The sequence below is a fragment of the Oryctolagus cuniculus genome, chromosome 5 (assembly GCF_051225735.1).
Source record: "Oryctolagus cuniculus isolate XC-2025 breed Fujian yellow rabbit chromosome 5, ASM5122573v1, whole genome shotgun sequence".
NCBI lineage: Eukaryota > Metazoa > Chordata > Mammalia > Lagomorpha > Leporidae > Oryctolagus > Oryctolagus cuniculus.
The window spans coordinates 58,076,902-58,088,168 of NC_142871.1; the positions used below are offsets into that span (position 1 = coordinate 58,076,902).

Sequence of the window (11,267 nt, forward strand, 5' to 3'; positions counted from 1 at the left end):
TCCAACAAGCAATAAGTAGAAAGACCACTGTTCCCCAGGGGTGTGGAGAAGGGCTATAATAATAATAATCAAATCTTAAAATATCAATTTTACTCATATACGTTACATTTTTCATTTTTAACAGATTTTTATTGGACATTTGCTGTATACCATGTTCTTGAATAGACCTCTGGGAATAAAATGAAATATATGGTCTCTTCCCTCCAAGTACCCTAATCCAGTAAAGAAGACGTGCATCTTTTCAAAATAAAGTGCAAAGTGAGAAATATACAACAGAGGTGAGTGCATGGCTTAACAGTTAAGTTTCTCATGCGCCACCCATTGGAAAAAATGGATGTGATAACCAGCAGTGGCTGCTAACTCCAGGTTCCAGCCAGTGCAGATCCCTTGGAAGAAGTAACTGTGTTCCTGCTGCCCATATGGGAGACCTAGATTGAGCTCCATGCTGCAGCTTTTACAAGCATTTGTAAGTGAACCAAAAAGTGGGGGTGCTCTTTTTCTCTCTTTCTCTGCCTATCAAATATTTTTTTAAAAGGAAATATGTGGTAAATTATGAGAGTACAGAAAAGAATAAATTCTAGAAGGAGGGACATTTCAACATAGCAAACCTTTCTTTGGGAAAATGTCAGTGGTTCAGAATAGCGGGTAGATTGAAAATGCATTTAGGTTAGTTGCACATATATCTTTCTTTCAACATGATCACCTTAATTTCCATCTTCTCACTTCTTTTTGGGGCATTCCAACTGTTTCACTTAATTATTTGCTGCACTGTTGTCTAGTAGCCTCTTCTTGAAACGATTAAAAAAGTATCCATAATGATCACAGGAAATACAAAGTTGAATAAAACAGCCCAACATTCCCATATTTACAGACAAAGACTAACCTGAGTATCTCCGAAATAATTTGGAACACCTTCCTGTGGAGTACCTTTAATTTGTAGATATTTATTGAAAGTAATAGGGATGATATTTCCAAGAAGGGACACTTCTCATCTTTGGAGAATGAGCTGTTGCAATATTTTTTTCATCCAAATGTTCTTCATTCCCATCTCCCTCTCTGGAATAGCCCTTTGGCAGTGATGACTGCAAAGTAGCTATGCCACCAGTTTCAGCAGAAACAACATTTGGTCTTCAAAACACAAAGCGACACTTCCCTTAATGTGTGTTGTAGTGGAAACTCCTTGCAGATCAGAAATACTGGACTTTTTGACAAGTGATCTAAAAGACTTCATTGAAGAGAATATTCACTAGACATAATTATTGCTCTCATTATTGCTGCTGGACTAAATCAAAGGACCTGGATTGTCAGGACATTATTGCTCAGAGAAGCTCTGGGTGGAGGAATTCCAAGGGCTTCATCTGGGTGCTTCTGTAAGTATGTAGTGCATGTGTTTATAATTATCAGTTACCACAGAGTGATCTCAAAAGAGATAGAATTTTATGGAATGTAATATTCTTACGCCTTATAAGTGTTTGTTTTCTTTCTAATTCTACTCCCCAGTGATACCTACTATTGATGAGTTTTGTGCATATCATTGGGGAGGTTAATTTTTTGTGTGAGCTGTGTATTAGCTACAGAGTTTCTATGTAGTGAGCATGCTTAGTTTTTGTGTGTTGCAATTTCCAGGGCTAAACATATACAACATCTATATTTAAGTAGTTTTCCACTAATTGGAGAAAGTCTTCCCAGAATTTGGATGATAATTTCTCATTTCCTAAAATTGTTTATATATTAGATATCAATATTTTAATAATAATGCATCATAACAATTTTCTTTTCATGTAAATGTTGAGTGAGGTCATCTTCATACAGCCTTAGTCTCTTTGTTGTGAATTTTAAGTGTTCATTTATGTTTAAGTATGTTAACATTTTGACATTCATTGCGAATGAAGTAACATGTTTTTCCCTTTTATTTTAATGTGATGTTACTTTTGTTTGATGGAATTTATGTATTGAAAATACAACCATGAAAAATGCATTTAACATCATCATATGACATCAGTGGGCTCTAATGAAAATAACAAAAATCCCTTAGACTGTAAAACCTTTTGCAGTACTTCATAAATGCCTTCTTATTTGATTCTCAAAGAAGCCAATGGGATGGATGTTATTGTCAAAGGAATGTGAACTGATAGGCTTGTGTGCAAGAGGAATAGGTTTCTGTGGAGAAGCTAAGGCTGGGCTAGGTGACTTTGACTGGGATCAGGTGTATTCATGTCACCTGAAGCATGGAAGCAGCCAGGAGTCGAGAGACACATGCCTAAAGGAACTCAAGTAAATTGTTAATAACAAATTATTCTCTCTCCTCTTCACCCTAGGTATATGGTGTAGTATTTGATTCTGGGAGTCTTAGTTACATATTGACTCCTGGAATCACAGGAGAAAAGTGAGAACAACTCTAGTGAAATTGTGACCCAACTTTCTGACAAGGAGCGTTGTTCTTTCCCATTTATACTCTGGGCTAAATTCTTGTGAAAAAGAGAATTGAGAATGCTATTGATTCCTCTCCAGCTTCTTGGGAAAAGTGGGTCCTTCCTAGTCTTGAAAGGGAAGCATCAGTGCAGAATTCACGTTATTTGCTTTCGTTCAAAAATACATAACTGGGAAGAGGAGAATACTGTGTGATTTTGCTAATCAGATGTTCTACTAAGTAAACAAAGAATACTTTAGTATAGATTTTATTTAAAGTCATCGCCTTTCATAATTATTTCATTCTGCATCATAATTTCCTAATTAGGTAATGTAATTACAGGTTGAATATCCTATAATCACAAGCATTTAGGTTAATTATGTTAACCATTAATTACTGTTGAACTACTGAAATGGTAACCTGTGCAAATGAAATGCTTGTAGAGAAGCAACTCAGGTTTTAAAAATTATGCCATATAATAAATACAGATAAGGTCTAACATTAAAGAGACTAGGATCCTCTGTGAAATGCATTAAAGCAAAGAAAATGTAGTTAACTTTGCAGTATCTAAATAACTTCAATTAGCATTCCTTTCATGTTGACTTCAAGATGTCAATAGAATTTTATCTGAATGAACTTATGATTTATAATTTATGTCTATCCAAAGAAAAGCAAAAATGCCATAGGAATGAATTAACTAGCATGTATGTTAGAGTTAAACAATGAATATTTCCTGAGATAAGCACATGAAGACAAGCTAAGATACAAATTGAAATTTTTTTGCATAAATAAACCTGGAAATATTTGCTCATTTAAAGTATCTTTAACATTTATAAGTGAAAAGATATGTGCATTTACACTGAAATATGTAAATTTCAGAAAGTCATTATTGGATTAGATTCTGTTTGTGGCTACATTGTTTTTATCAAAGCCAATACAAAGCAAGGTATCCTCCCCTATTATGAGGATATGACTTACTATTTATATTGTTAGGTTGTTCTTAATAGACATGTAAACCATTAATCAATTGTTATAAGTCTGTATGCATGTGTGTGCTGTTGGTGGAAACTAAATACTAATCAGGACAGAAATAAACTCATTTGGGGAAGATTTTTTCCAGCATTCAGATGGGTGGCTAAATGTATTTTACAAGTTAACCTATTCATTTCATTGAAATTTATGTCAAAATTGGGATTCACTAAAAAAAAACACATAACATGAACTTCTAATCTAAAACATAAATGTATATTAAAGGCAGAGTTACAGAGAGAGGAGAGACAGACAGAGATCCCTCCCCTCTTCTGATTCACTTCCCAACTGGTCACTACAGGCAGGCTGGGCCAGGCCAAAGCATGGAGCTTCTGAGTCTCCCACATGGGTGGCAGGAGTCCAAGTATCTAGGCCATCTTCTGCTGCCTTTTTCGCACATTGGCATGTACTGGGTTAAAAGTGGAGCAGCTGGGACAAGAACAGATGCCCATTGGGGCTGCCAATGTTCCAGGCAGAAGCTTAAATCACTATATCACAACACCAGGCCCCAAACACAAATATTTTAACTGAAATCCTTACTTATTTGTCAAATATTGGGTATAAGGTCAAGGTGACTTATTTAAATATTGGACATTTAAATGAAGATTGAGATTATCTTTCCTGCAAATACTGAACCTACAGTACATGATCTGATATCTAGTTTCAGATTCTTTAAAATGACAACAAAAGAAACCAAGTAAAACAAAAACTAATGCCAGTTGAAAGTAATCTTAATATAATATCCTAGATTTTTAGTACTTAAGAAAATTTTTGGTGTAGCAAGTTGAATAAATCATGCTAGTTGTTTTGTGGCCTGTTGTCATTGGTTTGCTCAAGATCACTTTATTGCTTGCTTAACTGGCATTGAACACCTGCTGTTCCCTAATCCTGCGTTCATCTCCATTCTAATGTGTTTAATGTTGTGGCACCCATTCTAACAAGTACTTAATTGTATAAAATTTGGATGTTCTTGTAATGTGTGTTATTTTGTATGCAGCATAATGAATGTATAAATTATACCTCATTGGCATCTTTCCTACAATATCGTATGTGCATTATATGTTGACTATCGAGTGTTTTTGCTTTGCATGTGTTTTTTCTGCTACTTATAATGCTGCACTCTGCATGGTACTTCCCGATGGAATTCCAATGCACTTTATATTTTCAATTCTCAAGTGATTAGCACTCACCACTATAAACAATGCTGATATAGATGATTGTATAATATATAATCTTTTCAGTATGGGAATTTCTTTGCTGCTATGTAGAAAAGAAATTGTTGACTGATAGCCTATGTTTTATTTCTTTTCAGAATACCTGCAAAAAGCTGTAATTCCAACAACAGTGTACAAAGGTATCTGTATTTGACAATCCTCCCTAACACTGCAATTTCCATAGTTTTAATTTTGCCAAAGTATGTAATAAAATATTTTATTTTTATTTTTAAAATGTTGTATTTTAAAATATTTTTAATTTTACCTATGAATTGCAAAGTTAGTACTTCAGTACTACCTACCTTAATCTAGCTGCCACTTATGTTAACATGGCCATGGTACATTTGGTAAAACTAAGAGAACAACATTAGCATAATATCATAAACTACACTACAGATTTTATTTTAATCTCACATTTTTCTCTTAAGGCCCCTTTTCTGTTACAGACACAACTCCAGAATGCTACATTGCGTTTTTTGCATTTAGCTACTATGTCCCATTAATCCACACCTTTCTGTGAGTGTCTATCATTGTCTGCTCAGTGTTTGTTTTTCATGATTTTGAGACTTTTGAACAGCATTAGCCAGATTATTTTGTAGAATGCCCTTAATTTAGTCTTGACTGATGTTTTCACATGATAAGATGTGGGTTTCAGGTTTGGTAAGAAAACCACAGAAATAGAATTTTCACCAAGGCATATCAACATGACTTCACTTATTGGTGTTTAACAAATTACTCTTATGTAAACTTCCTATTCACATGTTTGCCTACTTTCCTTTGAGAATCCTATATTCTCCACAGTGCAAAATTACCTTCCAGCAGGAATTTTCATGTGCCCTGGACAACAGCAGAAGTTTTACAGAAGAAACGGGGAACATAGTTTAAATCAGCAAAGCTTAGTGAGAATCAATTCTGTTTTCCTTTGCCTGTTAGTCTAACTGCATATGTTCATGTTTATGCATATATGTGTATAATCCACCTGATTCCAAAGAAAACATGTCAGTTCTATAAACATAGAAAGCATGACAAGGTAAATTATAATTTGAAGTATGTAGATGATGAAAGCAAGCAACAAAAGAAATAAAATCAGGAGAGATAACGTAAGCAAAGGCAAGAAGACTGATCATTTACTAGAGTTGAATTGTAATCCTGTTCTAGCTTTTAGGCAGAGCCAACTGTCTCTCCTCAAAGTTCTTTAGGCAGATCTTACATGTAAGTAATAGACCATACTTTCAGCTTGTCTGATATTTCTCTTTTTCTTGTAAAATACATCTTAACTGTATGATACAGGATTTAGTTAAGAAATGCATTTGGGTGTATGTATGAGGTGTCTTCAAAAAAGCCCACAGAAAATGTGTATTATGAAAAAATACACATGAATTTCAGAACTTTTTGCAGCAAAAGGAACATACCTTTTAACTCCATTTTCCAAGAAAATTTTGAAGCACTCTCACACACATATATACAATATATGATTTTATATACTATGAAAATATAATAAATAAAATTACTTGTGTTTATAAAAATGACTACACAATTCCCTTTGAAGTTTACAGCTTTGTCTTTCTGTGCTGAGTTTCAGGGCTTCCTTCAGAGAAATAGGGACTTTACAAACTGTTTCTCTCTTTGCTTTCACTTCAGTAAGGTCTGAAATGATTTTTGAGAATTTTATTAATTCATTTAATTCTGGAGAAATGATTTCATTCATTGTTGTATTCATATTACTTGGGGCATTTTAATATTGAAGATAATTGTATGTTTTATTTTATTTGTGATATGACTACTTCAAATCCTTTTTGAAGATGTTTGATTGTGTGTGCTGATAAACTTATAACTCTTTCCTTACAGATAATAAAAATCTTTCATCAGCAAAACACATCAGATATTATTTGAAGTTGGATGAGAAGGACTCTAGATGTCAGGAACAGAGCCTGGAAAGGAGTCAGACTATTTACTATCAGATCTCTTTCTTTTTTCTTTAATACTGTGATTGACTTCCTCTGCTCCTCAGCTCCTGCGCCGGATGTAAGAGGTATACCTTTTGCCCTTAGATCCTAGGCTAAACACACACACACAGCTGATAGGCTCAGCTTTGTTCAGGAATCCACATTTAGATCTAGCAATTCGGCTTACGAGGACAGAGTAATCTAACAGTTATTTTTCAATTGTCTTACAACACAAGGCTTCATACTTTCAGGTTTCCTCTACAAGTTTGAGGAAATAGCCATAGTCTAAATGCTGAATTACAAAAAGCAAAACCAAAGTAAATGACAAAAATATAATTAGAAAAAAAACACTCTACAAAATAAAGCTTTTGCAAGTAACACAGCTGCTTGACACTGCACATGCAGTTAATAAATATTTGACCCAGTCATGCTATTTGAATACATAGGTACATATAAAATATATGGAAAATATAATTTTAAAAACTTTATTTTGGTATAAAATTTTTTATATCCATGTGTACTACACATTTTTGAATATCCTTTGTATGGATGGATTTCAAATTTTTTTGCACCAAAATAAACATATTTAAATCCATTTTCAATGAACTTTTTGAAGAACTCTTCTATATATACAGCCACACATAGACACACACACACAAATGGACATATTGTAATTTATGTTGTTTGTTTTTAAATATTTCATAAAAATAAGAACATGATAAATGCCTATTAAGTATCTACAGTGTTCCAGGGAGTGTTCAAAGCTTCTAGAGAAAAAAAGAGCCACTTATGTTTATTTCTGTTGAGGAGTAATACCTTCCTATTATTTTGTATATTTAAATGTAGATGGGTGGACAGACAGCTTAGTACCTCTTTGCAGAAAGCGTTTTGGGTAGTATATGTGACTCTGTACTTACACTTTTACACATTATGCGCTTGCATAGGCAGTCCTTTTCACATTAATATCCTCTATGAAAGTTAAGTCAAGGGGCCGGCGGCATGGCATAGTGAGTAAAGCTGACATCTATAGTGCCGGCATCCCATATTGGCCGAGGTTCGAGTCCTGGCCATTCCACTTGTGATCCAACTCTCTGCTATGGCCTGGGAAAGCAGTAGATGATGGCCCAAGTCCTTGGTCCCCTGCACCCATATTGGAGACCTAGAAAAAGCTCCTGGCCCCAAGCTTGGGATCGGCCAAGCTCCGGCCATTGTGGCTATTTGAGGAATAAATTAGCACATGGAAGACCTCTCTCTCTCTCTCTCTCTCTCTCTCTCTCTGCCTCTGCTTCTGCCTTTAAAATAAATAAGTTAGTCTTTTAAAAAAAATTTTAAGAAAGTCAAGCAAGAATGATGAGAGGGCCTGGCGCTGTGGCATAGTGGGTAAATCCGCCGCCTGCACTGCCGGCATCCCATATGAGCTCCAGTTCGAGTCCCAGCTGCTCTACTTCTGATCCAGCTCTGTGATGTGGCCTGGGAAAGTAGTGGAAGATGACCTAAGTCCTTTTGTCCCTGCACCCGTGTGGGCAACCTGGAGGAAGCTCCTGGCTCCTGGCTTTGGATCAGTGCAGCTCAAGCCATTGCAGCAATTTGGGGAGTAAACCAGCAGATGGAAGACCTCTCACTTTTTCTCTCTGCCTAAGACTCTCTGTAACTCCTTGTCTTTCAAATAAACAAATAAATTGCTAAAAAAAGGAATGATGATGAACTAATGGAATTCTCTTTTACTTTTAAAATTCAGAGGCTTATAGAAAGTGCAGAGTTGCAAGATTATGCCTCATTATACATTATCACAAAGATACGTGTGTAGATCGTCATTAATTGACAACTGTAGGTAGCAATGTAGCTGGGTTCATGTTAGTGAAAAGCGACTGACGGCAGTGTCCTCAGGCCTGCTGGGCCCCCACCACAGCCCAGGTGTCTGAGCGACCTTCAAAGGCTGCAGTTCTTCAGGGGTCAAGTCACCGGCCTCCCAGGCGCCAGAGCTACCAAGGAGACAATCCAGATGTGGTCTGCTTTGGGAAGCAAGACATGGGATTCCTCCACAGGAGGTACCAGCAGGGATTTCCTGAAAAGGATGGGCACTTAAGCACAGGAGCTTACAAAGCTCTGCTCAGGGACAAATTGAAGAGAAACACTAGCGTTCCTACTTTAGATGCTGGCCATAGCCAAATAGGAGAGATGTGCAACTTCACCGGGAATACTTCAACGTACTGTCCTAGGAGATTGCATGAAAACAAATAACTATGTGTGCAAATATATTACTAATTTCTCATATGAAGACAAAATATTAATATAGTGACCATTTTGATTTGATCAAAAATAATATGACTGATTTGCTTAGATACACTCTCAAGATCTATTTAAAAGTCACTTTGGGGTCAGTGCTATGACAAAGCCAGTAAAGCCACCACCTGCAGTGTCGACATCCCATATGGGTGCCTGTTCAAGACCCAGCTGCTCCTCTTCCAGGCCAGCTCTCTGCTATGGCCTGGAAGATGGCCTAGATTCATCTTTTATAATTTGCTGGATATTTAGTGTAGATTAATTGAATAAATTTTCCACTAATATAGGTTAAAACAAAAATATCGACAATGACTTTATTTAGACAATTTAAGCCAGTTTCTCTTGCTTATGAGATAAAGAGGTCTTGACATATGCATAGGCTTTGGATTTCATATTTTTTATTTTTTTAACTTTCATTTAATGAATATAAATTTGCAAAGTACAGCATATGGATTACAATGGCTTCCCCCCCATAACTTCCCTCCCACCCTCAACCCTCCCATCTCCCGCTCCCTCTCCTCTTCCATTCACATCAAGATTCATTTTCAATTCTCTTTATATATGGAAGATCAGTTTAGTATATATTAAGTAAAAATTTCAACAGTTTGCACCCACACAGAAACATAAAGTGAAAAATACTGTTTGAGTACTAGTTATAGCATTAAATCACAATGTACAGCACATTAAGGACAGGGATCCTACATGAGGAGTAAGTGCACAGTGACTCCTGTTGTTGACTTAACAAATTGACACTCTTGTTTATGGCCTCAGTAATCACCCTAGACTCTTGTCGTGAGCTGCCAAGGCTATGGAAGCCTTTTGAGTTCACCGACTCTGATCATATTTTGACAAGGTCATAGTCAAAGTGGAAGTTCTCTCCTCCCTTCAGAGAAAGGTACCTCTTTCTTTGATGACCCATTCTTTCCACTGGGATCTCACTTGTGGAGATCTTTCATTTAGTGGTGTTGTGTGTTTTTTTTTTTTTTTTTTTTTTTTGCCAGAGTGTCTTGGCTTTCCATGCCTGAAATACTCTCATGGGCTTTTCAGCCAGATCCGCATGCCTTAAGGGATGATTCTGAGGTCAGAGTGCTGTTTAGGACATCTGCCATTTGGATCCATTCTCTCCCTTTTTTTTATTCTATCAGTTAGTATTTGCAGACACTAGTCTTGTTTATGTGACCCCTTTGACTCTTAGTCCTATCATTATGATCAATTGTAAACATAAATTGATCACTTGGACTAGTGAGAACAACTTAATACTTTGTCTCTTTTAGTATTTTTTTTTGGTTGCTCTATTTAATACAATTGGTTGAATTCTGTAATTAATGTACAGTTATTCTTAAGTGTTGAAACTTAACTGAAAAGTGATTCATGTTAAATATAATAGTGGGAATAAAGAGGGAAGAGATGTACAATTTGGGACATGCTCAAGCTGACTTGCCCCAAATGGTAGAGTTAGAAACATACCAGAGGACTCCAATTCAATCCCATCAAGGTGGCATGTACCAATGCCATCTCACTAGTCCAAGTGATCAATTTCTGTTCACAATCGATCAAAATGAGAATTTCATCTTTATGATACCTCCATCAACAGAAAACTTCCTCTTTGTTTCAACTTTTCATTATCTTTAACTATAATACATGAGATGGGACCTGGGGAAAGGAAAGGGTTTATTTCTCCTTACCATTCAGAATTGGGCAGCCCCTTTAGCATTAACTTGTTTCCAGTGGGGACTGACAAAGGTGGAGTGGGTGTGGAGGAACAACCCTATGAGGAGCTAGGTAGCCAATAGAAAAGTTACGCTGAACTCAGCTTAAATAATCAATCCTCTTGTGAGAACTGTTTTATAAGGGCATGTCCCTAAAAACTTCCCACAAGACCCACCTATTAAACACCATAATGAGATCAAGTCTCCACCCTTAATCCATCAACTCTTACTGCTAGACTTCAGGGTTTACACATCTGCATGAATTTGGGGGGGGGTATTCCTCTTCAATCCATCATATTCCAGGCATGGTTCCCCAAAACCTTTATCCTTCTCAGATAAAACATACAATCATTCCAACTCCAGAAGCACTAAAGTCTCAACTCAGTGCAGCATCAATTCAAAACTGATAGTTCAAAGACTCATCTGACTCAAAGCGAGCTCTTCTAGCTGTGAACTTCTATATAATTAAAAATCAGTTATATACTTCTGAGATGCAATAACAAGGCAGGTACAGCATATGCATTTCCATTCCAAATAGGGAAGACAAGGAAATAGGAAGAATTAATTGCCAAAACAGGACTGAAAACCAGCAGGACAAACTTTAAGTCCTCAAGTTTCTTGTGTGGCATCCTGGATACACTGTAGTAGGATGGAGCTCCTGAGGGCTTGGGCAGCC

The 11,267-nt window shown here is 36.3% G+C and overlaps 1 long non-coding RNA gene across 1 annotated transcript; it reads left to right on the plus strand.

The window, feature by feature from the left end:
• Nucleotides 1-1,058: 1,058 nt before the first annotated feature.
• LOC127492989 (uncharacterized) lies at nt 1,059-8,294 on the plus strand. Its single transcript, XR_007922866.3, has 3 exons — nt 1,059-1,370; nt 4,752-4,793; nt 6,502-8,294. It is a non-coding gene; the product is annotated as an uncharacterized LOC127492989 (long non-coding RNA).
• The last annotated feature ends 2,973 nt before the right edge of the window (nt 8,295-11,267 follow it).